The sequence below is a fragment of the Heterocephalus glaber genome, unplaced genomic scaffold (genome assembly GCF_053883595.1).
Source record: "Heterocephalus glaber isolate CG9 unplaced genomic scaffold, H.glaber_assembly_v1.0 deba00001429, whole genome shotgun sequence".
NCBI classification, from domain to species: Eukaryota; Metazoa; Chordata; class Mammalia; order Rodentia; family Bathyergidae; genus Heterocephalus; species Heterocephalus glaber.
The window spans coordinates 34,739,571-34,765,492 of record NW_028258294.1 but is presented as its reverse complement, the minus strand read 5'-3'; the positions used below and the strand labels follow the sequence as shown (position 1 = coordinate 34,765,492).

Below are 25,922 nucleotides of genomic sequence, written 5' to 3'. Positions count from 1 at the left end.
CACAAATGTAGTCCCCATTCAGAAATCAGGCCTGTTTTAAGTACACTATCTAGTTTTGTTTTGTTTTTTGCAGTACCAGGGATTGAACTCAGGACCTTGTGCTTGCAAGGCAGGTGCACTGCCGCTGAGCTAAATCCCCAGTCCTTAAGTATACTTTCTTTCCCTCCTCCTCACCCCCTTTTTCATTTTCTTCACGTATTGAGCACCTACTATGCTCTAGGCTCTTTAACATATGGGGTCTCAGCCAGGCATGGTGGCACACAAGTGTAATCCCAGTACTTGGGAAGTTGAGGCAGGAGGATTGCTTCAAGTTCAAGGCCAGCCTGAGCTAACCAGTCTTGAAAAACATATAGAGTCTCATTTAATCTTCATAATAAAGGAGACGTTGTTCCGTTTTACTGAAGAGGAAATTGGTTCTCAGAGTGGTTAATTTGTCCAAAGTTCTACACTAATAAGCATGGACCTAGACTTCCACAGAGCTCCAGAGCTAGGGCATTGTTTTGTTTTGTTGTACACCAGAGTGTCCCTGTGTGGCTGTTTTAGTCAAAAAAATTTTTTTGAGACTTTTTTTTTCCACCAGAGTTCATTGAAGCATTTTATGTGTGTATATGTTTTACATCCCTAGAAAAAGAATCACAGGATGTTCCCTCGTGCGTATTTTCATCTTGTGATGCGGTCCATGATGCCAGCTGAGGTTGTCAATACAATGAAACCAAACTGATGGGGATGGTAGATTATTCTGCCATTTTTCTAGGTCTTTCAGCTGCACATCGAATCTGGGGCTGATCAGTCCACACTCGTTTAACCTGTCTATGAGGTTCATGGCAATTTTTCCAGCCCTGTGATCATCAAAGATTTCAGATTCACCAGTGTAACCATGCTTCATCATCACAATTAGAAACTGCATGATGGGGCTAGGGATTTAGCTCAGTGGTTCCGGTGCCTGCAGCGCAAGTGCAAGTTCCCAAGTTTGATCCCTGGTACCAAAAAAATAAAAAAATAAAAGAAACTGCACGATGACTGTTTTGTTATTGTTGTTTTAGTAAATTTTATTTTATTTTATCCCATTCCCCCCTCAAGCTCCCTCCCCTCCCTATACAGAAGCTTTGTTTCCATTTTTTCCTTCTATTTTGACTTTTTCTCTTGTCTCTTCCTTCCTTTCTCCCTCCCTCCTCCCTTGTTCCCCTTCCCATTTAAACTCTTTCTTCCAATTTCCCAATATCCATTATACATCTCAGTCCTTATTTCCACTCTGTTTCTCATACCAGAGAAAAAATTCAGTATTTAAACAGATGTGTCTGATTTATTTCACTTAAGAGTATGGTCTCAAGGGACAGATTTAGCTCAGCAGCACTGCACCTGCCTCACAAGCGCAAGGTCCCGAGTATGATCCCCGGTACCAAAAAAAAAAAAAAAAGAATGATCTCAAAGTCCATCCATTTAGCTAGAAATGTATGCAGCTCATCCTTCTTTATGGCAGAGTAGCACTCCATTGTATATAAAAAAAACCCCTCATCTTCTTTAGCCACCTGTCAATTGATAGGCATTGGGACTGTTTCCAAGATTTAGCTATTACAATCTGTGCTGCTATAAATATGGGTGTGCATATATCACTGTGGTATGATGCTTTTCTTTCAGGAAGATACCAAGAAGGGGAATAGCTGGGTCAAATGGAACCTCTAGTTTTAGTTTCTTGAGAAATCTTCACACTGATTTTCACAGTGGTTGTACCAGTCTACACTCCCACCAACAGTGGAGAAGGGTTCCTTTTTCCCCATGGCCCCTCCAGCATTTGTTATTGGTTGATTTTTTGATAACAGCCATTCTTTCTGGAGTGGTTTTTTGTTTGTTTGTTTGTTTGTTTTGGCACCGGGGATCTAACTTGGGACCTTGTGCTTTAGAGGCAGGTGGCGGAACTACTGAGCTAAATCCTTGGCCCCTCAGTGTTGTTTTAACTTGCGTTTCTTGAATGACCAGTGATGCTGAACTTTTTTTCATATATTTATTTGCTGTTTCTACTTCATCTGAGAAGTGTCTATTCATTTCAGATGTCCATTTTTGGATTGGGTCTTTACATTTGGGGGGTCTGATTTTTTTGAGTTCTTTATATATTCTAGATAGTAGTCCTTTGTCCAAGGAATAGCTGGTAAAAAACTTTTCCCATGCTGTTGGTTGTCTCTTCACTCTGTTGGTGGTTTCTCTTGCTATGCAAAAGCTTTTTAATAAGATGAGGTCCCAGTTGTTGATTCTTTTTTTTTTTTTTAATGGTATGGGGAATCAAACTTGGGACCTTGCGCTTATGAGGCAAATGGCAGCACCACTGAGCTAAATCCCCGGCCCTGTGTTGTTGATTCTTTATAGTATTTCCCAAGCAGTCTAGGTTTTGTTCATGAAGCTTTTTCCTATTCCTACGTCCTCAAGCATTCTACCTATTCTATCTATTCTACTGTTATGTGAAAAATTATTTCTGATTTCTTTTTTCCAGATCCTCTTTTGTTGCCAGTTCAGGGAGTCCAGGTGGTTGAGTATCAGATTGTTCCATCTCGTTTTCCTTTGGGGTTGCTTTAGGTGATCTGGGAGTCTGGTTTTGAGACTTGTTTACGTTTCTTCTCATTTCAACATGTGTGTGTGTGTGTGTGTGTGTGTGTGTGTGCGCGCGCTGCTGGCGCCCATGCAGCTCACCTCCTTGGCACTGGGGGGGGGGTGGTGGTCCCTTGTAAGAGCTTTTTTTTTTTGGTACCATGGATCGAACTCAGGTCCTTGTGCTTGTGAGGCAGGCAGCAGAACCACTGAGCTAAATCTCTGGCCCCCTTTGTACAAGCTTTGGGCTTGACTTGCTCTTCTTTTTCTAGAAGCCTGAGGTTCAATATTAGATTGTTTATTGAGCCCACTCTGTTTTCCAGTGAATGGGAATTCACTGCTACAAATTTCCCCTCACAGGACTGCTTCATTGCATCCTGTAAATTCTGGTATGTTGTATTGTCATTATTATTTAATTGTAGAAATTGTCTGATTTCTTATTTAATTTCATTTGTTCATCTGTGACCCATTGGTTGTTCAAGAGGGTGTTATTTAGTTTCCATGTGTTTATGAAGTTCTTGTGGTTTCTTTCTTTCTTTTATTTTTGGTACTGGGGATCGAACTCAGGACCTTGCGTTTACAAGGCAGGCAGCAGCACCACTGAGCTAAATCCCTGCCCCTCTTGTGGTTTCTTTTGCCATTGAGTTCCAGTTTCATTGCATTACGGTCTGATAATATACATGGGATTATTTCAATTCCTTTGCATTTACTTAAGCATGTTCTATGAGCTAGTATATGGTCTATTTTGAAGAAAGTCCCATGTGCAGCTGAGAAGAATGTGTACTCTGATGTTGTGGGGTGGAACACTCTGTAGACATCTATTAAGTCCATTTGTTCAAAAGTTTGGTTTAATCCTAACATTTTATTGTTGATTTTTTGTCTAGTTGATCTGTCTATTTGTTAGTGGGGTATTGAGGTCCCTCATCACAACTGTACTAGTGCTTATATGATTTTTTTCATGTCTGTTAATATTTGTTCTGTATAGTTGGGTGTGTTGCTATTTGGTGCGTATATATTTAGGATTGTTATCTCTTCCTCTTGGATTGTTCCCTTTGCCAGGATGTAGTGACCTTCTTTGTATCTCTTAATCAGTCTTGGCTTAAAATCTACTTTGTCTGCAAATAGAATAGCTACCCCTGCTTTTTTCTGGTTTTCTGTCACATGGAATATTGTTTTCCATTCCTTGACTTTCAGTCTGTGAATTTTTTTTCTTTTTTTGAAACAGGGTCTTGTTATATGGTTCAGGCTGGCCTTGAACTCACTATGTATTCCAGGCTGGCCTCAAACTCATGGCGATCCTCCTGCCTAACCCCCCGCCCCCAAGTGCTAGGATTACAGTCATGTGCCACCACACCCAGGTGTGAATTTGTTTTTGAATTAAATCTGTTTCTTGTATGCAGCATATTGTTGGATCTTGCTTCTTGATCCATTCTGCCAATCTGTTTATTTTGATTGGTGAATTGAGACCATTAACATGGATGGCTAAAACTGATATGTATTGTCTTTTCTCTGTCATGTTATTTTCCTGCTATTGACTTCCTTCTTTCCTTTTGTGTTTAATTTCTTGCCTTGGACAGTGGATTCATTCTACTGGGGTTTATGGAGTTGTAATCCTTATTGTCTCTTTCTAGAATATTCTTCAGAACACTTTGGAGTGCTGGTTTGGTGGTCATGAATTTCTTCAGGTGTTTTTTGCCATGGAAGTATCTTATTTCTCCATCAGTTTTGAAGGATAGTTTTGCAGGGTACATCAATCTGGGTTGGAGGTTGTTTTCCTTTAGGATTTGAAATACTTCACTCCAAGCTCTCCTTAACTTGCAAGTTTGTGTTGAGAAGTCTGTTGTGATTCTGATGGGCTTTCCTTTATAGGTGATTTGTTTCTTTTCTCTAACAGCTTTTAATATTCTGTCCTTGAGTTGAATTTCTGGAATATTGACTATTATATGCTTAGGAGAAGATTTTTTTATGTGTCATGGCTAATTGGAGTCCTATATGCCTCACTTATGTGTATGTCAAATTCTTTGTCCCTGTTTGGGAAGTTTTCTGCCATTACTTCTGAGAACAGGTTTTTTATGTTATTTGTGCTATTTCCTGCTTTTTCATTGGCTCCAATCAATCTTATGTTATTTTCCTTTGTATCATCTAGCAGCTGTTGGATTGATTTCTCATGGTCCCTTGCTATTTTTAAGAAATCTCTCTTTTCCTGATCACTAACTGCAATTCTGTCTTCTGCATCTGATATTCTGTCCTCACATTGGCTCATTCTGCTGAATGTATTTTCAATGGAGTTTTTCATCTCCTATATATCTGTCTGAATGTATTTCATGGATTCTATTTTTTTTCCTTTGCTGGGTGTTCATGGCTTCCATCATGTTCCTGAGCACCTCTATTTTTTTTATCTGTATCTTTCATTTGGGTCACCATCTCTGTAGTTATCTGTGAAATTATTTCTTCTTTGATTTTTTTCTAGAGCCTGGTTCATCTGCTTTGTTACTTCTGCTGTTACCACTTCAGGGTCCAGGTGGGTGGCTTTCAGATTGTTCCACTTCATTGCCCCTGGGGTTTGCTTTTGGTGAGCTGAAAGTCTGTGGGGGTTGCATGTTGTTTAAGTATCTTCTCATTTTCTATTTAAATTTGATTCCTGAGTTGATGCTTGTAAATTGCTTACGGTGAGTACCTTTATTGTCAGTATTCAGAACCCTTAGGAAATGACTACTTCTCAGAAGTATCTTTCAGGTGTACCTGGCTTTTGGGCTTTGAGTCTGTTACAGAATTCTACCTCTTCAATTTATTGGGGATGAGAAGTTTCTGCCTACTTGGCCCAGCTTCCAGTTCTTTGACACTGCCCTGTAGTTCTTTTTTTTTTTTTTTTTTTTTTTTGAGACAGGGCCTTTTTTTTTTTTTTTAACCATTGAAGATCATTTTTAGTCTCCAAAAGGAAAAAGAAATCTATCAGAAGGGATATGCCATTTAATGGGAACCTATTATGTGACAGAATTTGTGCCAGGGGCTTTATAGATACATTCACGTTGCATTCTGATGACATGATAATCAACGCTGCCTCCTGCCCTGTGCAGCAGGAGGGGTTGAGTCTCAGAGGGTAGCTGAAGACCCTGCCCAGGTTCCTGTCTATGATGAGTATGTGTGGAGCTGTGGTTTGAGACAGAGTCTTGCTGTGTAGCTCAGGCTGGCCTTGACTTCACTATGTAGCCCAGGCTAGCCTCAAACTTGTAGTGATCCTCCTGGCTCAGCCTCCCAAGTGCTAGGATTACAGGCATGTACCACCATGCCTGGCCCAGAGGATGACTCTAGAGGATGGCCTAATAAGGACCTGGCATTTTCCTCTCTCTTCAGCATTGTTGATGCTTTTGAAAGCATCAGCCAGGACACTCCTGTGCATCATTATGGCTCAGCTGCTAAAGGGAGGTCTGAGGCAGGGCTGCTGGGGCTACACCCTCTGGGAGCTGTTGGAAGCAGCCTGCATCTCTAGAGCCAGGCTCCCAGAGTACAGTGGGATGCCTGGGCATGGTTCTCCTTTGAGCCTTCCCAGGCCTCCACAAGGCCAGGATTCCCAGCACAGGAGGGTCCCCAGTCCTTGCAGGGCCCCGAGGCTAAGCCTTAGACTCTGAGCCTTATTTTCTTATTCTTACACTTTGCTTCTTGGGGCTCATGATGATCTGCTCCTATGCCATCAACAAACACTTCTACCCACATATACCTTGCTGCTTCTCAGTGTGACATGACTTGGTATTGACCAGAAGGACATATTATGCTTTATGGTTTGGTCCTGTTAGATATTTTTGTTAACAGCTTATATGAAGATCCAATATAACACACAAGCCTGGAGGAATCCAAAATCACATACAATCCTTAAAAGGTGGGGTAAGGATCAGAAAAATCAGTCCCTAACAAAGCAAAATGATGAGAGGTCTTTGTAGGACCTTAGCAGCATGCAATAGCTCAGGCATGGCTCAGAAACACTTCTAGTGAAAAAGAATCAGGTGTTAGTAAGTTCAGCCTGAGTCATCAGCATGATGTGGTTGCCAAAAGCAAATTCAATTTTAAGTTATATTAGAGGAGTTCTGATGTTTGGAATAAAGGAAAGGATAGATCCTCCTGCCTAACTCTGAGTTGGTCAGGTGTTATCACAGGACCAACTACTTAGTGAACTGGAAATCTTTCAACCAAAGAAAAGAAGAGTCAGTTGTCACCAGAGTGCCAGTAGGTGATGGGTTATGATGAGGAAGAATCAAACTTACACTGTGTGACCCCCATGATGCAGTATGTGGGCCACAGGGTGAGAGAATTCAGCTCAGAGCAAGGAAAAGTGGATGTTCCTAACCGGAACAAGTTGCCTTGGGAAGCAGTCAGCTCCCTGTGGCTGGAGGTCTTCATGATTACTCTGGGACACTGCCTGCCCGAGATGTTGTCAGGGAGTTCAGCATCACAAGGATTTTGAACTGGATAGTTGGTTTTGGAGGTCCACTCCCACCAAGATCTGTGATTGCTCCGCCTTTGCACTTCTGGTGCCCCTCACCTAGCCCTCTCTGCTCCCCTGCCCCTACCTGACCTGTCTTTCCAGATCCAGGCCAGTTTTTCCATTCTCTACCATGTCTAAGGACACAACCTACACTGACTGCATAGACTGCATCCTTTCATCATTTAGCATACTTTGTTCTTTCATTGTTCCCATTTGATATGCTCCTTGAGGGCAGGTACTGATGTTATCTGTTACAGGATAAAAGCTTACTAATCATTGACTGCTCCAGCCTTCCTCCACCCTGCCTCCCCACCCCCCAAGATAATTTTATCCCTCAGCTGTTGTTGAAATCATGTCTCAGTCTGTTCCTTTCAGGACTTTTGTAACACAGAACTGGGAGGACAGGAGAAAGAGATAGGATTAAGGAGGGAGGAGGAAGGCAACTTTCTCTGGAGAATGTCGGTAATGGGGGAAGAAAAGAGGAAAAGAGCAGAATTTGAGAGGCTGTATCAATCCACTGCACAGGGAGATGGCAGTGGGCAAGGAAGACAGAAAAGCTCTATTGACTACAGAAGACAGAGGGCCTGGTTTGAGGTTCACAGAGTGACTTTAACTGCTTGCTACTAGGTGAATCAAAGAAGCAGGGGAAGGGAATTTGAAAAGGTGTGTCTGTGGGTTCTGAAATGAACTACCTTCTAGATAGAGATAGAAGGAAAAACTGACAGATTCTCGTTATATGGTTCAGGCTGGCCTTAAACTCACTATGTAGGCCAGGCTGGCCTCAAACTCGCAGCGATCCTCCTGCCTCAGCCTCCCAAGTGCTGGGATTACAGGCTTGTGCCACCATGCCTGACTACTTTTGGTATTTGGATTGTAGGGGTCCAGAATATATTTAGCCCACATGTTCTGTCACTTTCACAGGACCTAGTATGGTGCCAGGGACTGGGAGCCCCAAGAAGCAGCATGTTAGTCACTGTAGATGGAGCACACAAGGTCTTGAGGCAGTGGGATCCTGCAGAGTCAGAAACGTTAGGCCTATGCCCTTCATCAGAGCTGTACCTTTAAACATGCTTTATAACCTGGGATTTCAAGTTGCAAATGCCCTAGGAGTTAGAATAGGTTTGGGGTCTTGACAGATGAAGAATGGGAGGCCTAGGGAGGTGAATCAGTTTGCTCAAAATCACTAGCAGCTTTTAGGCCAGGCTGGGACTTTGACTCTGCCTGGCCCAAGGCTTCATCCACAACACAGGGATGCCTTTTCAGGGTGATCCAGAGAGCGACATGGATATAAATAGGGGTGTGCAGAGAGAAAGGGCGGCCCAGGAGCCTGGGAGTTCCCAGCCACCCTCTGGCTCTGGGGGATGTCCAGACAAGGAGGCCAAGCCCGCCTTTCTCCATCTTTCGGCCTCATGGGGAAATGAGCCAGAAACAGGAAGAAGTCCAATGGAAAGTTGGAAACAAGCGCTGCAGCGGTATCGTGGTAAGAGTGGATGGGGGATTAGAAGGCTTGGGTCCTTCTTCCAGCTATCACTCCCCAGCCACGTGATTTTAAGCAAGGCCTTTCACCACCATGTTAATCTTCCATCTCTTAAAAATAACAGTCCCATAGTGCTACGTGTAAGAGCATATTGGTGGGGTAACTAAATCCATTCTGTGAGTGCTGTCTCCCAGTGCTCCCTGCTCAGCATGATTTCAGATAGGCTCATGCTTTTAGTACAAGAATTAAATGGAAAGAAGCCAGGTGTGGTAGTACTCTTCAATAATCCCAGCCTATGGGAAGCTGAGGCAAGAGGATCACAAGTTCAAGGCCAGCTTGAGCTACATAGTGAGAGCCTGTTTCAGAAAACAAAACAAACAAAAACAAAGCAATTAAATGGCAAGAATTAGATGCCCCCAGGACTCAACTATCTTGGACCAACCTGGTAGGTGACTGACTGGCTGTGACTTTTTATGGGGCCCTGCCTCTGACAGCTTCTCCTTGGTTTTTGTCCATTTAATGGCAGTGGGAATCAAAGCCAGGACCTTGCACATGCTAAGAATGTGGTCTACCACTGAGCTCTATCCCAGCCCCTCTTCTGGGTTTAAGAACTCTGTACTCCTCATGCAGATCAGAGCTCAGGGAATATTTTTCTCTCAACGAGCCCATTCTTTCTATCTTCTGGATAAAGAAGATCTTGGAGCTAAATGTATCCAATTCTCCCTTCTAACACTTGAAGAAATTGAGGCCCACAGAGCAGGAGCCACACATTCTGGACTCTCAGACCAGTCTTCTTTTCTTTGTGTCTTGGAGAACTCATTAGAAGGGTTGTACAGGAACTCAGCCTTAAAGATGTCTTACAACATCTGCTTGTGCTCTCTCGCTGGGATCCTGTTCTATCTTTAGACTTCCAGGGAGATGTATCTTCTCAAGGTATCTGGTATGAGCTTTGCACTCATATATCTGGAGAGAACTACTCCCAAGATGGCAGAAGCCTCAGTTCAGATGCTGGTCCCTGTTGCAGACTCCAATTCCAGAGTCAGATCTCTCCTAAGTGTTCCCCAAGCCCTCATCACACTGAATCAAAGTCCTATTTACGTGTCTGTTCCCAACTAGGCTGTCAGCTCTGTAAAGAGGATCATAATTATCATGTCCTCAATATATACCTAGTGGTTAGTCCAGTGTATGGCACATAATAGGTCCACAATAAATATTTGTGGAATGAACAAGTAGGTGAAATTAGTCAGAGAAGTGTCCCGGAAGTCAAGGCAAGTGGTGAGTTAGGTAGAGTGTGTAAGGAACAGAGTCTCCTGTCAGTGAACGGCCTGTGCAAAGGGAAATCTTAGAAAGGAGTGGAGAGGAGGAGGGGAAGGAAGTAAGGCAATGGGAGGTGGAGGGGCTCTTCTAGCTTATCTTCTTTGCTGACCAGGGAGGGCTTGTGAGTAGATGGCAAGAGGGGTTTCAGTTATGTTGGGAATAAGAGGAAGTGACTATGATTTCCTAGACTTTCAAGCAATTTATTCTGATGGGGAGAAACAGCTTGACTAGAGGGGTGGGAAGGTGAAGGGACAAGGTAGCCGGCCAGAGCTTTGAACCTCATTAGAAGAATGTATTTGCTGCGGGTCCAGCTGGAATGGGAGCCTGAGAAGGCCTGGAGCACAAAGGGCAGGGGGAGATCCAGCTACCCCTATGGACCCTTTCTGTTAGGTGGAGACCCGGGGAGGACAGGCCCTGAATCTTCTGCTTTTTTCCAGACTCCTCCAGGTGCCTGGGCACTTAAGACCCATAAGCAGAGGATCTGGAAACGGCTGAGGCACCCTGCTGAGTGGGGATGACGTGGCAGGGATCGTGGGGCTCCCACTTTGCCTCTAGAGGAATTCTCCCCCTCGGAAGGTGTTGTTCCCCGGGAGGAGCACTCTGCGGTCTCCAACGTCCTTCTTCCGCGAACCTCTATGTGAGCATACAGCCTGCAGTTGCTAAGCCATATCTGACCACCAGGGGGCAAAAAAAAAAAGCAGCCCTTAAGGTCAGTGTCCCTCCTTCCCCACCCACTCGCACCTGAGGCCAAGATGGGCGGTGCCTCACCTGACTCCCACCTAGAGCCCGTGGCTCTGTTAACCCCTTCCTGGCGAGTCTAAAGTGCCTTCCTGGGCAGTCATTCACAGCGGAACTGAGGGGCAAATCTGCCAGGGGCGGGGGTGTCTCCCACCGGAGGGGCTAGGGTAGAGGTTAAGTCGGGGTTTCCAGGGACTCAGGTCCTGGTCCTAGCGGGATCTGGATAGCATTTCTCTGAGATTGGGTGGCAGCCCCTCTGGATGCAAGAAAGGCAAAGGCTGCGGTCACCTGCGCTGGGGCCTCAGAGGCTGCACGCTGAGGAGGCGCTCAGGGAGAGCCCAGCCTCCTGGCTTCCCGCATCCGTCAGGGCCTCCGCCCAGTCTAGAAGGTGGTGGGAGGGTAGCAGAGTGCAGGAGAGGCACAGAGTGTGGGAGCGGGGAGGAGGACAGTGACCTTGGGCAGGAGAGCAGACTGGATTCCGCCGCTGCCAGGTGCGGGCTTTGTGGGTCGCTCCCGCAGGGCCCCGCAGCCTTTCAGGGCTCTGACCAGTCAAAGTTCCGGGACTGCGTTCCGGGCCTCAAGGTGTTAAACTGTGGGTGTGAGTGGGGTCTGAAGTCCCTCCTTCCCTCCCTCCTCTCCTCGAGGCGTCACCACCTCGGAGTCCACCGGGCTGGCACGGAAGGAGTTAAGTCTGCCCGCAATCTGCAAGACCGGAGCCGGGCGAGAGGAGGAGGGGAGACGCTGGGGAGCGGGCGGCGAAGGGGGAAGCAGACTGCAGGGAGACAGCGCCAGGAACCTCCTCCCCAGGGACCTGGCCCCTGGGCCCCCAGCCCCAAAAGAGGCCCTGCCCTCCCGGGGGTCGTGCTCTCTTCCTCCGCCTTGCCCCCGCCCTCCAGCTTTGTGTCCCCAGGAGGGTGGGCTGCAGGATTTCCAGCCAAGCCTTGGCTGCCTGCTCAGTTTTTCCAAACCCTCTAGTCGGGGAAGGCGGGAGCCCTGTCAGGATAAGAGTCCCTCCCCCCTGCCCCGGTCGGCCCCCTCTCCCAGCCTCTGGTTTCCAGCCCCTGCACCTTTTCCAAACTCCTTTCCCTTTCCGACCCTGGCCTCTGCACCCCCTAGCCCCACCTCTGTTGGCTCCAGGGTTCCAAGTTCAGGTTGGAGGGGGGCCAGGACCATCCCACAATCTTAGACCAGCACTGGTAGAGCCACACACCGCAGGCCGACCCGGAGACCTGCGGGGCGCCAGCGCGACTCCCGGCCCGGCGCCCGCCCAGTCCCTGGACGCTGCCTCGGGCCCCCAGGGAAGGTGGCTCTGGGTTCTCTTCCCAGAGGAGGTGGTGGGGGCGCCAGCAGAGCCGGCAGCAGGCTCTGTGCGGCAGGTGCCAGGCCCTAGGGCAGGCTTCGAGGAGGGGGCAAACTGTTCCCAGGGTTGGCACGGTTCTGTCCAGCAAGTCTATTATATAATAATCACCATCTATCAGGAAGCCAGACAGCTGGAGTGAGAGGGGAAGCCTAGATGCCCAGATCCGCTCCTCCTCCAGGGCCCGGGCAGGAGTCTCCACCAGGATGGGGGTGTGGGCGCAGCAGTGAAATGATGTGGGGGGTCGAGGGGCAAGTGAGGGGCGCTGGGCAACCGACTGGGGCCTGGCAAGCCCCGCCCCCAGAACGCTGACTGACAATTCCCTGAACCAATGATTGAAGTCACTGTGGGGCTCCAGGTTAACCCGTTCCTAGGTCCCAGCTGCCTTACGGGATAGAAGGGACTCAGGGCCAGAACCGCTCAGAACTTCTCTGGCTAGGGCGCGAGCTGGTGAAGAGCACCAGCCAGAAGATCTGTTCTAGTCACCCCATAAACAGGAGGATGCTGAAGTCTCGGGTAATAAGCAGCCCTAGGGCCGCCCGCACCCCCCAGCCCCGAGGTAAATCTCAAGACAAGATGCGGTTGTGTGCACCTACTGTGTTTTCAGAAAAAGCCCCGCGTGGCTCTGGCACACCCACTGTGAGACACAAACAGCCGTCTTCACACACCCATACCCACGCCGGCACTTCCACCGACAAACGCCGACCCTGAGCCCGCTGACACACCTGTGACAACCCTGTGACACAGTGACACACAGATACCCGGAAACACACGGAGCTTCTCCGAGTTTGCCAGTAGAGGGAGCCGCTCCATTCCCGCAAAGGGCCGCTCGCCTTTCTCCTTTCCTCCGCTCTCGCTCCAGGGTCCCACCCAGAACTCGTGGCTGCCCAGAGCTCCAGCTCGTCGTCCCGACCTGGAACCTACGCTAGGGGAGTGAGTCACAGCCCCGCCCAGGGGAGCGCTCAACAGGACACACCGAACACTCCTAAACTTCCCTGTGGAACACATTTGCGATCCCTTGCCACCCAGCCACCACTCGCCCTTACAAACGTTGCTTCCTGGACCTACTATGAATGGGGCTTGTTCCAAAGGGATCGTGCGGCTTGATATCTACGTGTCCGAGCCGCACAGATGGAGTGGACCCTTCTAACAAACACCCTCTTTGAGAGCTAGCCTTCTGCCTAGGGGCCTGTTCGATACCTTGGACTCGGGAGAGAGAAGTCAAACGCTGTTTTCCTGGGTCCTAGCACTAGCATTTCACAACACGAGTTCAGCCTCTGGGCTTCAGTTCCTTCCCTTTAACTGAAGATAAGACCTGTTTCAAGGAACTGATGATTCAACCCCCTAACCTCACAGAGGCCTTGGCCCAGCACTTAGCAGGTACTGTACTTGGGGAAGTTTGTTGATTGGATTAAAGCATGCTCAAGAGACACTGTACATGAAGTGCTTTGTAAACCTGGTGTGTCAGGCCCACACAAAGGTTACAGTGTTTTCTTTCTGTGATGTTACCTTTATGTTGTCCCTCCCCCCACTTGGGCCTCACCAGACCTTACCCAGTGCCCAGTCTCTGGCACCATCGGCCCATCAAGCCAGCACTGACTGAAGTCCTTCTATGAATGCAACCAGCTGTTGAATCAATCTTGTGGGGAACCCAGAGGACAGAAGCACGGTCTGGGCCCTCAGGAAACTTTTGGGGTCCATTAGGTGCACACACAGGAGAAACAAGATAAAATGTGTAAGCAAGTGCGGAGGTGGTTGGTACAGAAGTGATAAATGGTTGGAAGAGGGAGGTCACTAGGGTGGGAAGTGTCTGCAGTTCTACCAGTGAGATGGGGGTACAGGAAACAGAAAGGAGTCCTCCTTTCCGAAGTAGTCAATGCTTGTCACTTGTTGGAGCAGCGACATAGAAGGACTGTGCCCTGGCATGGGAGACCAAATTGTATCCTGGGCTTAGCACTTTAGCCAGGTAACCTGAGTATGGCTTAGGTAATGCAAGCCTCAGTTTCCTCACCTGTGTAATGGGACCATAATAGCTTTCTTGCAGATTTGTGGGAAATACTGAAATAACACACGAGATGCTTTTTTAAAATTATAATTCTTTTTTACAATTTCTTTTTCCGTGCACCTACTACTGCCCAAAGAGGTGGGGAGCGTGTGTGTGTGTGTGTGTGTGTGTGTGTGTGTGTGTGTAACTTTTTTGAGGTTAAGAGAGGGTTCTTTTGAGAAGAAAAGGTTTCACTTCCAGAAATATTTTCTAAGCATCTGCTGGAGCTGCTCAGGATTGAGATGAAAAAATTCTGTCTGTGTCCTGAAGGACCTCATGGTCTAAGAGGAGAGAAAGATGAATAAAGAGATGCTCAGGGCATAAGTGCATAATGGATGCGGGTGGTTACAATGAAGAGGGGTCCCAGTGCTGTGTGTGTGTGTGTGTGTGTGTGTGTGTGTGTGTGTGTGTGTGTGTGTGTGTAACTCCCACTCCTTCCAATTCCTGCAGATTGGAGGGTAGGTTTGTCAGACTTCTCTAGCCTGTGATGCGGCTGGCACGTCTCCTCCCCAGTCCTCAGGAATGGGGAAAAGAGCAGGATAGAAGCTCCCCTCCCCGCCCCCGGGCCAACCTGCCTCCCACCAGCCGGCCGGCGCCTTACCGAGTCAGACCACTGGGAGGCTGGGGGAGCCGGGTTGGGCTAGGAGTCGAGCGAGATGGGGGAGCTCTTATTTTGACAGGGGCCTCTCCGGGCTCTGGTATGAAGGCAGAAGGAGGCAGCCAGAGAGCCCCGATGCTTATTCAGGCTGGGGAGAGGAGCCGAGTGGAGGGGCGCGCGAGGCTCCGGCAGCGCAGGGGACCCCGGGGAGGCGGCGGCGCGCGGCGGAGCCAGTGGCCGGACATGCCCCAGACTCGGGGCCGCTGCACCACCGCAGCCGCCCGGAGCCAGCCGGCCGGACGCCCGCACGCCTGGGTCCCCCGGCGCTGCGCCGCGCGGGGGCTGCGACCCGGACCCTCGGCGTCCGAGCGACAATAAGCACCCGACAGCTCCCTCCCGCCCCGCGCCCGCCGTCCCCGCGGGCTTCGGGGAAAGTGAAAGGAGGAGGCGAAGGAAGGAAGGAAGGGAGGAGGAGCGGGAGCCGGAGCCGTGCGGTCCGGGGCCGAGACCCCCAGCCCCGAGCCCCGGCCCCCGGGTTGCGCGCGCTCTCCCGCCGCGGCCCGGTGCCCACGACCATGCTCCACAGTGGGGAGGCAGGAACCCAGGCGCCCAGCGACCCCCGGATACCCTCTCCCGGGCCGGGCTGGTGTTGAGATCAAGGCGTCCAGGATCAAAAGATCACCACCTGCCCGCCCTCTCCGCACCTCCAGCTGACGAGCAGGAGGACCTCAATCCACCCGCCGACCCTGACCTGGTCATGGCGTCCAGCTCCGGCCTGGCGTGAGGACCCCCGACCCGCGCGAGGTGAGGGGTGGGCTGGGGGTGAGGGCGAAAGTCATGTCAGGCCAGCAGGAGCACGAGAAGGGAGATCCAGTTTGAACTGGGGAGGGGAAACACAGTCTGATTGTCTCTTGCCCTCTGGCTCGAACCCCCGGGCTGTTTAGGGGGCGAGGGATGCCCGCAGGGTCAGTGGAGGCTACATATAGGCCCCCAGTCTGGTTGGCAGCCCCAGAGCACAGGCAGAAGGGCTTAGGGGCAGCCAGGGGACCCTGCCACCCTAGCGCAGAGAACAAGGCCGGCCTTGGGCCAGCTGGAGCAGCGAACCCTGCCCTGGGGGCTTCTGGGAGCTGTAGTCTCCTTCCCAGGCTCACCCGAACAGTGGGTGCCAGTACCCCAGCACTTCTTCCTCGGCTGATGGGACCTCCAGAAGGAGGTGGATAGGGACTGGGGAGAGCTGGGGTCACTCTCTGCCCGCAGGCACTGCTTTTGAGCAGTAGGAGTGTGAGTGGAGGAGCCTCTCCTGCCAAGGCTTCTGGTGTTGTGGGCTTGGCCGGCTTGGGAGGGGGGTCAGCCACACAGTTCCTTGGAGGTGTCCCTGCAAGAGGGGAGGTGGCTCCTGTCTTGGTCCAAAGGAACCCTTGTGGGAAGTATGTGAGGCAGAGAAGTGCAGTGAGGCCTCTTGTCTGCCCGGGCTATATGCTACCCCAGGCTACTGGAATTTGTTTTCAGGAGAGATGGAAGTCTGTTCTCTCCTTCTTCCTTTTGGGCCTGAGAAGGAGAATGTCCCTAAAAGCCTGGGAGTCTGGAGGGTGTTTGTTTCTTGAGCAGTGAAGTTGGGATCAGCTTCAGTCTGTCTGTCCAGCTTCCTTCCTTCCGGGTTTTTCTGACACCCCCTGCCTCCCTCCTCCTTCTGTCTGTCTGTCTGTCTGCTGCTTGGGGGGTGTGTCTTTGTCCCCTGGAGGTGGGGGGCTCTGCTACAGGAGGAAAAGTGTTGTTCTGAGAGGTGAGCTGGGCCCCTGTCTGAGCCCTGGGAAAGGAGCTCCACTGTCCCTTGATCTTTTGCCCGCCTTTCCTTCCTCCCAGCTTCGGGTACTACCTTACCCGGGAAGGCTGCCTGTACTATCTATACCCAAGGTACCTCTGAGCAGCTTTTCTGAAGGAGACCTCTGGAGGGGTCTTCCATTCAACCCCTCTCCTCATCCTCTCCAGGGAGCAGCTACTTCCTCAGGGCAGGGGTTCTTCTATTGCTCCCAGCACAGGCTTGGCTGCCTTCTCTGGGTCAGGACCATGATTTCATGGCCCCAGGGGATGAGCATGCTCAGGCTCTGTCTTCCTGGTGTCAGCTATGGGGCCCTGCTGACAGAAGCCTTAGGACAAGGGGAGAATGGAAGCTGAGGGGCAGGGAGGGAGGCCAGGATCTGGTACCAGAAAGGAAGGCACTCCCCCCCCCATGATCTGCCTCCTTGGCTTCAGAGGACCAGGCCTGGAAGGCCAGTGTCCTGTGTATCTCCCTCTAGGGGTTTCTCTGCCAATTGTGTTGCTCTTCACTGAGGTGAGGTAGGAGTTCATGTTAGGAGGGATGAGAGGTAGAATGTAATCTTGCATCCAGAGTGACTCTTGTACCCCAGGGGTAGCAGGATCTCTGGGCTAGAGATGGGTTCTGGAGGCCCACAGGGAGGTTCAGAATGAGTTTATACTAGAGTGGAGAGTCCAGGGAAGGGTCAGATTATTTTAGGGTTCTAGAGAACAATTGGCGGGCCACAGAAATCTGGGATAGGCCCATCATTGGTAATTTGGAACCTATTGATCTTACCTGTTGAAAATGCACTGGGGACCTATGATTCCACTTCAGACTCCTGGCTTATGCAGGAGCAGAGGCTGGGGGCTGAACTTCTTGGTTTTTTTTGGTACCGGGGATCGAACTCGGAACCTTGCGCTTCCGAGGCAGGTTCCTGAACCACTGAGCTAAATCCCCGGCCCTGAACTTCTTTAACCAGGCAGGGTAGTAGTCCTCTGGGCAGAGGCCTAGCGGGTGGCAGTGTCAACTCAGCAAGGGCTGGAATGCCTGGCACCTGCTTTAGATTAAAGGAGATGCCATGCAAAGGGAGGCTGCCTGTCCATGTGGGGACCCATGGCTGGGGTGGAGCTCCAGGGAGTCCAGGAGCTTGGTGAGAGGCAAGCAGTAGAGTTGTGAGTGGCAGCAGCTCTGGCAAGACTGGAGGGAAACAACCGTCACCCAGACCTGAAGCCTTTCCTCCAGGGAGTCTTAAGAGGAGGAGCTGGGGGCGCCTCCATACTGCCTCTGGCGCCAGCACTGCAGGCTGAAGTTCTGTCCCAGAGCCTTAGGGAAGCTCAAGGGAGCCAGGGTGTCTGTGTCCAGTTTTCCCAGGATCAAAAGAGGCCTGCAAGGAGGTGGGAGCACTTTGGAGTTCCTGCTGCCCTGATGTCACCATTGTTCTTCCTGGGGCCCTTTGGTGGCAGATAGTGAGGTACCTCAAGAGCCTGGGCACCCAAGGGTAACAGGGAAATGGCATCCTTTGCTTCCTTGTAACAGAGCCCTGGGCACTGCCCAGGTGTTGACCTGGGGGGAGGAGACAGAGGGGGCATGGCACTGTGGGAAAGTGGGCAGCCGTGGGAGCAAAGTGGGTACAGGTTGGGTGCCTTGGGCAGGGAGCCTCTGCCAGGTCTGCTTTCCCTGGGGTGGGGCCGCTGTTCCAGGGACTGGCTCAACCTGTTGAGCACCTGGCTGCTCTAGTTTGGCATTTGTGCCCCTGCCTCCCAGCCCCAACAGCTGCCCACCCATAGCCACATGGGGTGGAGGGCTTTGCTCCCAGAGATCTGGGGAAGAAGGCTCAGATTGGCCTGAAAGACCAGGTAGGGGCTCCTGGTGGGGGTGAAGATTTCTTCCCTGCAGTGCTAAGTTCCCCAAGTCCTGTCTAGAGCTGGGGCTGGAGGGCTGGGGTGACCAGGGCCAGGAGCTGAGGGACTAGGTGAAGAAGGCTGCATCCCTGGAGCTCTGTGCTGCTGCATGTCACTTGGATGGGCAGCCCTGAAGGCAGCCTGGCATCTCCTCTGCTGGGTGCCAGGGCCAGGCCTCCAGAGTCCAACCTCCAGCCTGGGCTGACCTCCCCTTCCACCCCTCCCTGGGTGCTCTTGGTCATCCTTGGTGGGTGGAGGAGGGGAGTAAGGGCATTCCAGCTGCCATGGGAGGGGTGACTTCCTGGGTGTGGGGGTATGTTGTGTGTATTGCCTCAGGGTCCCCCTCCTTCTGGAGGAAAAACAAGCCCTGAGTTCCCTGGGAGATGTTTGTTCACTGTGTACTGAATGTGGGGTGCCTGGGAAGACCACAGACTCTGCCGGTCTTTGCTGCCCCCTACCTCTCTGATCCCTTAGCTTGGGGGTCTGCTAGTTGGCAAGGAAGCAGAGCCAAGGTAGTACTCTGGAGGGGAGAAAGGGCTCACCACTGCCTTTGAGTAGGGAGGGGGCACAGGTAGGTTCCCCTTTACTCTGAGAGCTGAGGAGGAGTGGAGGGCTCCTCCTACCTCCTCATTTTTCCTGTCAGTGGCAAAAGCCAAAACTTCTCCTTCTTTGCCTCCTTTCAGCAGCCCTGCGTACTTGGCCCTGGGCTGGCTGCCTCTCCTAAGCTTGGCACTTCTTTCAGGGCCCCCTTCCCCACAGGCTGGGACTCCCTCTGTACAGTCCCTCTCCTCCTCCCATGTGGTGGTTGCTCTGGGCTGGCCTGTCTCCCCCCGCCACCCCCCTTTAACTGGGTATGGCCCTGAATCCAGCATTTCCAGCATTTCGAAACTTGGATTGTTTTGAAATCCCTGAGAACTTCTCCAGCCCCCTCCAGATTCCCTCCCCACTAGGAGAGGGACATTGTCCTCTAATCTGACTTCACACTGTATACTTGGAGGTGGTATATTTGAGTTTGTGTGCTAGCACATGGCCAGGTAGTACATGTGTGTAGTGGGTGTGTATCCCCAAGTGGGTGTACCTTCTGGCGGCAGCTTTGTGTGACTGGCTGATGTGAACATTTCCTGGGCTCTCCTGGGCTGTCTCTCAATGTGCAAGTCTCTAGGGGTCTTAAGGGGTCACTGTTTGGAGCTAGGAGTTATTTTTAGAAGTACCTTGAATTTGTGTTGTCCCTTGGCCACATGTGTGTGCATTATCTCTGAGGAGTGTGCTGGGGGTGTGTCTCTGCTGTGTGCATGTGCGTATGTGCGCGTACACGCGTGCGCTTTGTCTTTCCCCGCCTCCTGCTCCCTGGGAACATATCTGGGGTGTGTAGTCACAGGTCTCCTGTGGCCCTGGGACGTGGAGTCCTCTGCTCTTTGATAGGGAGGTTTCCTGGAGTGGGGCCAAGGCTTCTGGCAGCTCTGTGGTCCTTGGAGAGAGAGTGGCAGAGTGGGAGACTTTGAGATAAACTGTCGCTGAGGGCTGGGTCCTCCCCTTTGCTCCTCATGGGTCCTCAGCACCGTGAGGGGTCCTGCACCACCAGCCCACCTTCTTGTCCTGAGGATACAATGGTGGCTGCTAAGGGAGGTTCAGTGCCCTAAAGGAATGGGCTGGGGGAAAAGAAAGTGACTCCTCCTCCATCCCTGGGGTCACTTGCTTCATTGAGGACAAGGAACAGCCAATCACATCACATGTGGGTGCTTGGTGACAAATTGAAGGTTCAGAAAAGTTGACTTCTCTGGCTAGGGGCAAAAAACAGAACAAGACACTTATATTTTCAGCCTGAGGAGAAGACCAAGAGCCTGGAGTTCAGGCATTTGGGGTGGGGCCAGCTGCCATTGTAGCCTTGATCCAGGGAAGTCCTTCCTGATGTTTAATCTTGTTCCTTACCCACTGCAGTTAGACAGTATTCTGTGGGAGGAGAGGTTCCAAGCATTTTATTTTTTGCTTCTTTTGGTCAAAATGAGGATAGTGATGGTTTGGGATTCAGGCACTGGAATCCCTGATACTGTGCATTGACTCAGTTTCCCTTCCTGGGATCTCAGGCTATAATTGAATGCTTTCTTCTAGGAGGACATGTGGCAAGTCTGAGAGAAAGAAGAGGGCTGAGTCAGGGCCTGTGGTATAAGTCAAGAGCTGCAGATGGCAGCAGGAGGTGGACATGAGGATAGGCTGTCCCTTTTACACCCCCCCCCCCAGTGGCCTCTGGTCTCACCAGGCACAGTGGGAAGAAGGGAGGGGTAGAGGCACAGGTTGGTACAGCGCTCAGTGACCCAGCTGGGGGAGGGCCTTGGCAAGGAGTTTTCAGCTTGTTTCTCAATCGAGGTCTCTGAGACACGTACACACACGTCACTGCAGACACCTTCAGGAGATGAGCCCTGAAAAGTCAACCAGGTGGCGGTAGGGCAGGGTGGTGCCAGATGGGGCTGTGTGGAGCCAGGTTCAGGTTTCGTTCAGGTGGGTGCCCTATATCACCCACCCCCTAGCTTTGGAAGTGGGGCTCAGCCAGAGGACCCCTCCCCAAATCCTGTCCTGGGTTTAGGACTATCGAGGGTTAAGTCTGGTTGGCAGGGACACCCCCCCACCCAGTGCAGTGAGAGAGAGGGAGGGGTGGTTAGCAGCTTGCTCTTGTTGGCGCCTCTCCCAGAATTCTTCGGAAAAGAACTCCCCTTTGACCCCCAGTACAAACTGAGCCCAGCCACCAGCCTCCCTCCTGCCTGCTGTGGGAGCTTCACGCAGCCCCTTCTACTGAAATGCTGAAGTGGACTCCCTCACCCTGGGCCCTCCCACCCGGACCAGGTCCCCAGGACTTTGTTTCCTGGGACAGGGCTGTAGCCAAGAGACCACACAGGGACATGGGACTCACAGCTGCACTTTTCCCTGATAGTATAACCTGGGGGTAAATGTTGCTGGAAGCGGGGGGTGGGGGAGTTGGGGGTCCTCAGCCTCCCGTGCACTTACACACACACACACACACACACACACACACACACACACACACACACACACACACACACACACACACACACACACACACCCCCGCTCAGGTCCTCAGGCCAGGTCGTGGGAGTTGCCCCTCCTCTCTCCCTGTGAGGCCAAGCTCTCAGGGAACTCTGAGGTCTTCCAGTGCCTTCTCCTTTCCTCTTCCAGGAGGGGGAGTGGCGTTGTGGGGCAGCTGGGTCAGGCCTGGCTCCCAGCCAGTCCACAGAAGGGGGGTGGGGGGGCCGAGCAGCTCAGACACTTCCTGGAGCTGCAGGCTGTGTGAGTGTGTACATGTTTATTGGGGGGGCGTTCTGGGAGGAGAGGGGCATATATTATGGTCTGGGGTTTCTAGCTGTGACCCTCTCTCCACAGGGAGCCCCCATCCCAGACCACACCCTTGAGCCTGAGCCCAGCACACACTATTCCAGAGGTGAGAGGTCCATGTGCTTGTGTGTGTCCTCCTCAGCCTTCCTGATCTCTGTCTGAAGTGGCCGTGGTGGCATCATCCTGGCTTAGCCTCCTGCCTGGCTTTTGTCTTTTGGTCCCTCCTCCTGGCTTTCTGCCCCCACTTTTTCTTGCATTCTCTCCCCCTAGAGGAGGGAGGCCTCCTTTAGCTCCTAGGGTACTAACAGCCTTCAACTTAGGACCCAGGGAGGGAGTGGGGCGGGGCTGCAATGGGAAGGGTTAATGCCGTTTTCTAAATGGGGTCTCTGCCTGGGTGGGAACTGGGGAGATGGAGCTCAGTCGCTCACCCTGGAGAGCAAGGTAGATTTCTTGGTTGGCCCATTAATGGCTTTGGCCTCTACTAGCTTTGTCAAAGCCAGAGTGGCTACCAGCCACAGTAGTGTGGTTCTTGCTGCCCGGGCCCCATAGACATAGCTCACACACACACTCACACAGACACACAAACATACAGCCTCCCTCCCTCCCCTTCTTCCTTACTTAGCAACAACTCCCTGAATTCACAACAAACACTCCTTTGGGCTCCTGTCTGACTAGAGAAAACTGGAAGAAGCCAGGGACAGGGAGGAGGTGCTTCTCCTGGGTTGTCCCTGAGGGAGGGGCTTTTAGTTCCTTCATCTAATGTCCCCACCCTCCCAGCTGGAGGCCACTGCCCCCTGAGGGGCAGGGAGGAAGTGGACCTACTTACAACTCTGCAATGAAAAAAGTGGGGAGCAGTGGGCTGGTGTGGTTGAGCCAGGTGGGTGGGGAGCAGGGATTGGACTCCACCCTTTCCTGGCAAGTCCCACTTGACCTTTGACCCCCACCTAGGGGAAAGAGGGCAGCTGACTCCTCTCTAGCCTAGGGCATCTCTCAGCAGGGGTTCTGTGCTGTTATCCTGGAAACTTGCCTGGTGACCTTGTTGACTGTTAGGGACCTGGATGGGTGAGGAGGTGATGGACTGGGCCCTCCGTGGTGGATGGAGTGGGGGAGGCCCAGGAACTTTGCTCTCTGGAGCTCTGGCCAGGAACAGCACCTGTGTAGAGGGGGTTGGGAGCGGTGCTGTCTCTTTGATCTCTTCCAGGCGGGAACTGTGGCCTCCAGTGTGGGACATGGTACCCATCAGGCACTGAGGGCAGATATGGGCAATGAGGGCATGAGGCTGACATTTGACATTCTTTCACCATAGCAGGGCTGTGGCCATGGTGCATCTGCATTGTGCAAGAGTTAAGAACCCAACTGCTGGCTGGAATGTCTGGGTTCAAATCCTGGTGCTTCTAATTATAGGCTGTGCGTCTTGGGCAAGTTACTTAACTCCCCTGTTCCTTTTCTTAACTGTAAAGTGGGAACAATAAAAGCACTTCCCAGGGCTGGTCATGGTGGCAGATAACTGTAGTCCCAACTACTCTGGAGGCTGAAGCAGGAGGATTGTTTGAGTTCAGGGGTTCAAGGCCAGCCTGGGTAACACAGAGAGAGACCCTGGCTCAAAATAAATACATAAATAAAAGTGCTTTTTAGTAGAGATGGTCTGAAGATTAAATCAGAAAATGCTGGGCCGGGGATTTAGCTCATTAGCTCAGTGGTTCCGCCACCTGCCCTGCAAGTGCAAGGACCCGAGTTCGATCCCCAGTGCAAAAAAAAAAAAAAAAAAAAAAGGAAAATGCCCATGAAGGGTTTGAGTAAATGCTCAGTAAGTATTAGAGGCCTTTCTCACTGTTACTAGTCAGAGCTCTTCCCAGGAACTGCCAGCCCCCCCAGGGGCTTTAGCAGGGCAACGATTGGTAGCAGTGTGGGCATGGAAAAGAGATAGCCTTTTTAGCACTTTGGACTCCTAGATTCTAATACCTTTCCAGACCCAGCTTTTGCTGCCTCAGTTTCCCCACTGCTGGTGCCAGCTGACACCTTGATTGCAAGTTTTCCAGATAGCCATGGGCCTGGAGAAGGACCTGGGAGCTGAGGATACATTTCCCTCCCTATCTCCCCACGGATCCCACCACCATCCCGAGTTTGCTCCTTCAGCTTTAGCACTCCTCCCACCCCCCTACCCCCAATTTCTGTGCTGTTCAGTGGCCTCTTCTCCTTCCTGGTCTAGGGCTCAGGGACCTTCCTTGAGAAGAAAAGTGGCCGTGCAGAGCTGTACTGTGGATGGCAGCTGTTAGGCCTGCCTCAGGTCTCAGGGTCCCTTGGATTCCCTGCCTCGGCATTTCCCTGAGTGTGGAGGGGCGGTGCTCGGGCCTATGATAGATGGAGAAGCCCAGGTGGGCATGCCTGGCACTTTGGGCAGGGAGGGAGCACCCCCAGAGTGGATGAAGCGCAGTCATGTCAGTATCTGTGGTGTCCAAGGGCACCCCTGAGACCCTCCCTGGGGCTGCATGGTGAGTTGGGCAGTGCTGCAGAGTCCTGCCTCAGCCCTGTGTGCCCGGGGCGGGGAGACTGCAAGTGCCACTGGGAGGGAGTGGGATAGTAGGAGGGCTGAAGAGTTCCAGAGTGGACTGCAGGGATGGGGTGTGCCCACAGTGAGGGAGCCAGGCAGACAGGTGGTTGGGATCTTCTGGGGATTAAGATGTAGTAGAAGTGCCTGGATACCAGGGCTCCTGGGTCTGAGGCCTGAGCCTAATGAGCAGATGACCTCTCCCACCTGGTACAGGGAGTGATGGATCAGAGCCCCTGGCTCTGCTCCCCACCTTTCAGGGACAGAGAGGACACTCTTCCATGGGCCTGGGGAGTGAGGGTTCACCATCTGCCTGGGTTTGCCTGGGCATACCTCACGGCTGGGCTGACCATACCTCCCATGCCCAGCCACTGGGGCTGGTTCCTTAGGCAGGCTGGGGCTATTTTTGGGATTGGGCTGGGGCTCTGGGGCTGGTTTCAGATGTTCTAGTATGAACAGGAGAAAATGGGAACAGATGGCTGGAGGGTTCTGATCAGCGGGTCCTGCTGGGAACAGGTTATTTTTAGGGCCTTGTTAACCCTTTGGGGGCTTGTGGGGCCACCCCAAGAGGTACAGTCCTCTCTATTCGAAAAGAGAACAAGTCTTCTCCCTAAACTTCCTACTTTCCAAAACCGCTTGTCAGTTGCCCTTCTTTCTCTTCCAGACCTGCCACTCTTTTTCTTTTTTTTTTGGTACCTGGTATCGAACTCGGGACCTTGTGCTTTCGAGGCAGGTGCTGGAACCACTGAGCTAAATCCCCAGCCCCAGACTCGCCACTCTTTAAAGAGGTCCATGGCAAGAGGTAGGCACAAGCCTCCTCCTAGTCCAGTTCTGCAAAGTGACTGCTGAAGGTTGGGTGGCAGATGGGTGTCTGACGGAAGGGATACAGGCCATGTGGAAGGGGAATCCCCTTCCCTTGTCTCCTGGGATCTTGAGACATAGACCTGAAGCTAAGAGGTGGACAGCCTCTCTGTGTTAATACTCTGGGTGTGAATGTGTCAGGGAGCCCAGGGATGCCCAGGGTGAGCTAACAGCCAGAGCTGGCCTCAAGGAGGGCAGAGGACAGCCATGTCTTTGTATTTGCTAATACAAATATGACCTGGGTACTGAGGGGGCAAATAGCTGGATGATGCCTACATTCACCAAATGCACCTTCACCACATGCCCACGTATTTGGATGCCATGGCAAGGGATTAAAAAAAGGGGACGTCAAGGCCAGAGGTGGGGTTCTGAGAGCTAGTACATCTTAAGCATTGTTAGTTTCACTACAGTTATCTGACTCTGTAAAATTATCCTTTCTTTTTTTTTTTTTAGACAGAGTTCAGGCTGGCCTTGAACTCACTATGTAGACCAGGCTGGCCTTCAACTTGCAGTTATCCTCTTGCCTCAGCCTCCCAAGTGCAGGGATTACAGGCGTGCACCATCATGCCCAGCTAATCATCTTCATTTTGCAGATGTGGAAACTGAGGCTGAGAGGGACAAAGGGTGGACAGGGTTCCATAGCTCAGAAGGAGCAGTGTGATAGGCACCCTGTCCGCCTGGCTGAAAGCCAGTTCTTATTCCACTACAATGCAGTGTCTGCCAGGTCCCAAACCCAGTCTCTAGGAGGCTTCCCTGGGCAGTAGTGCTCTTTAGGGAGCCCCTCCACTGGATGGGTGTGAAAAAGGCCTGGAGGCAGGGGACCCTGCCTGACACTGCCCTCAAAATCCCCTAAGCCCTCCTTGTCTGAGGGTGCCAAG

The 25,922-nt window shown here is 51.6% G+C and overlaps 1 protein-coding gene across 9 annotated transcripts in view; it reads left to right on the top strand.

Annotated features, from left to right (window-relative positions):
• The first annotated feature begins 14,744 nt into the window (after positions 1–14,744).
• Bcl9l (BCL9 like) overlaps positions 14,745–25,922 on the top strand; it is a 29,863-nt gene continuing 18,685 nt past the window's right edge. For 2 of the 9 annotated variants that reach the window (XM_004856734.4, XM_004856733.4), the window contains exons 1-2: positions 14,747–15,395; positions 21,684–21,741. The gene's annotated coding sequence lies outside the window, so the exon portion shown is untranslated. Of the gene's footprint in view, positions 15,396–16,618; positions 18,246–18,268; positions 20,787–21,683; positions 21,742–25,922 lie in introns of those variants that run through there. The other 7 variants (XM_087212490.1, XM_087212488.1, XM_004856735.4 and 4 more) reach the window with 5 other exon arrangements.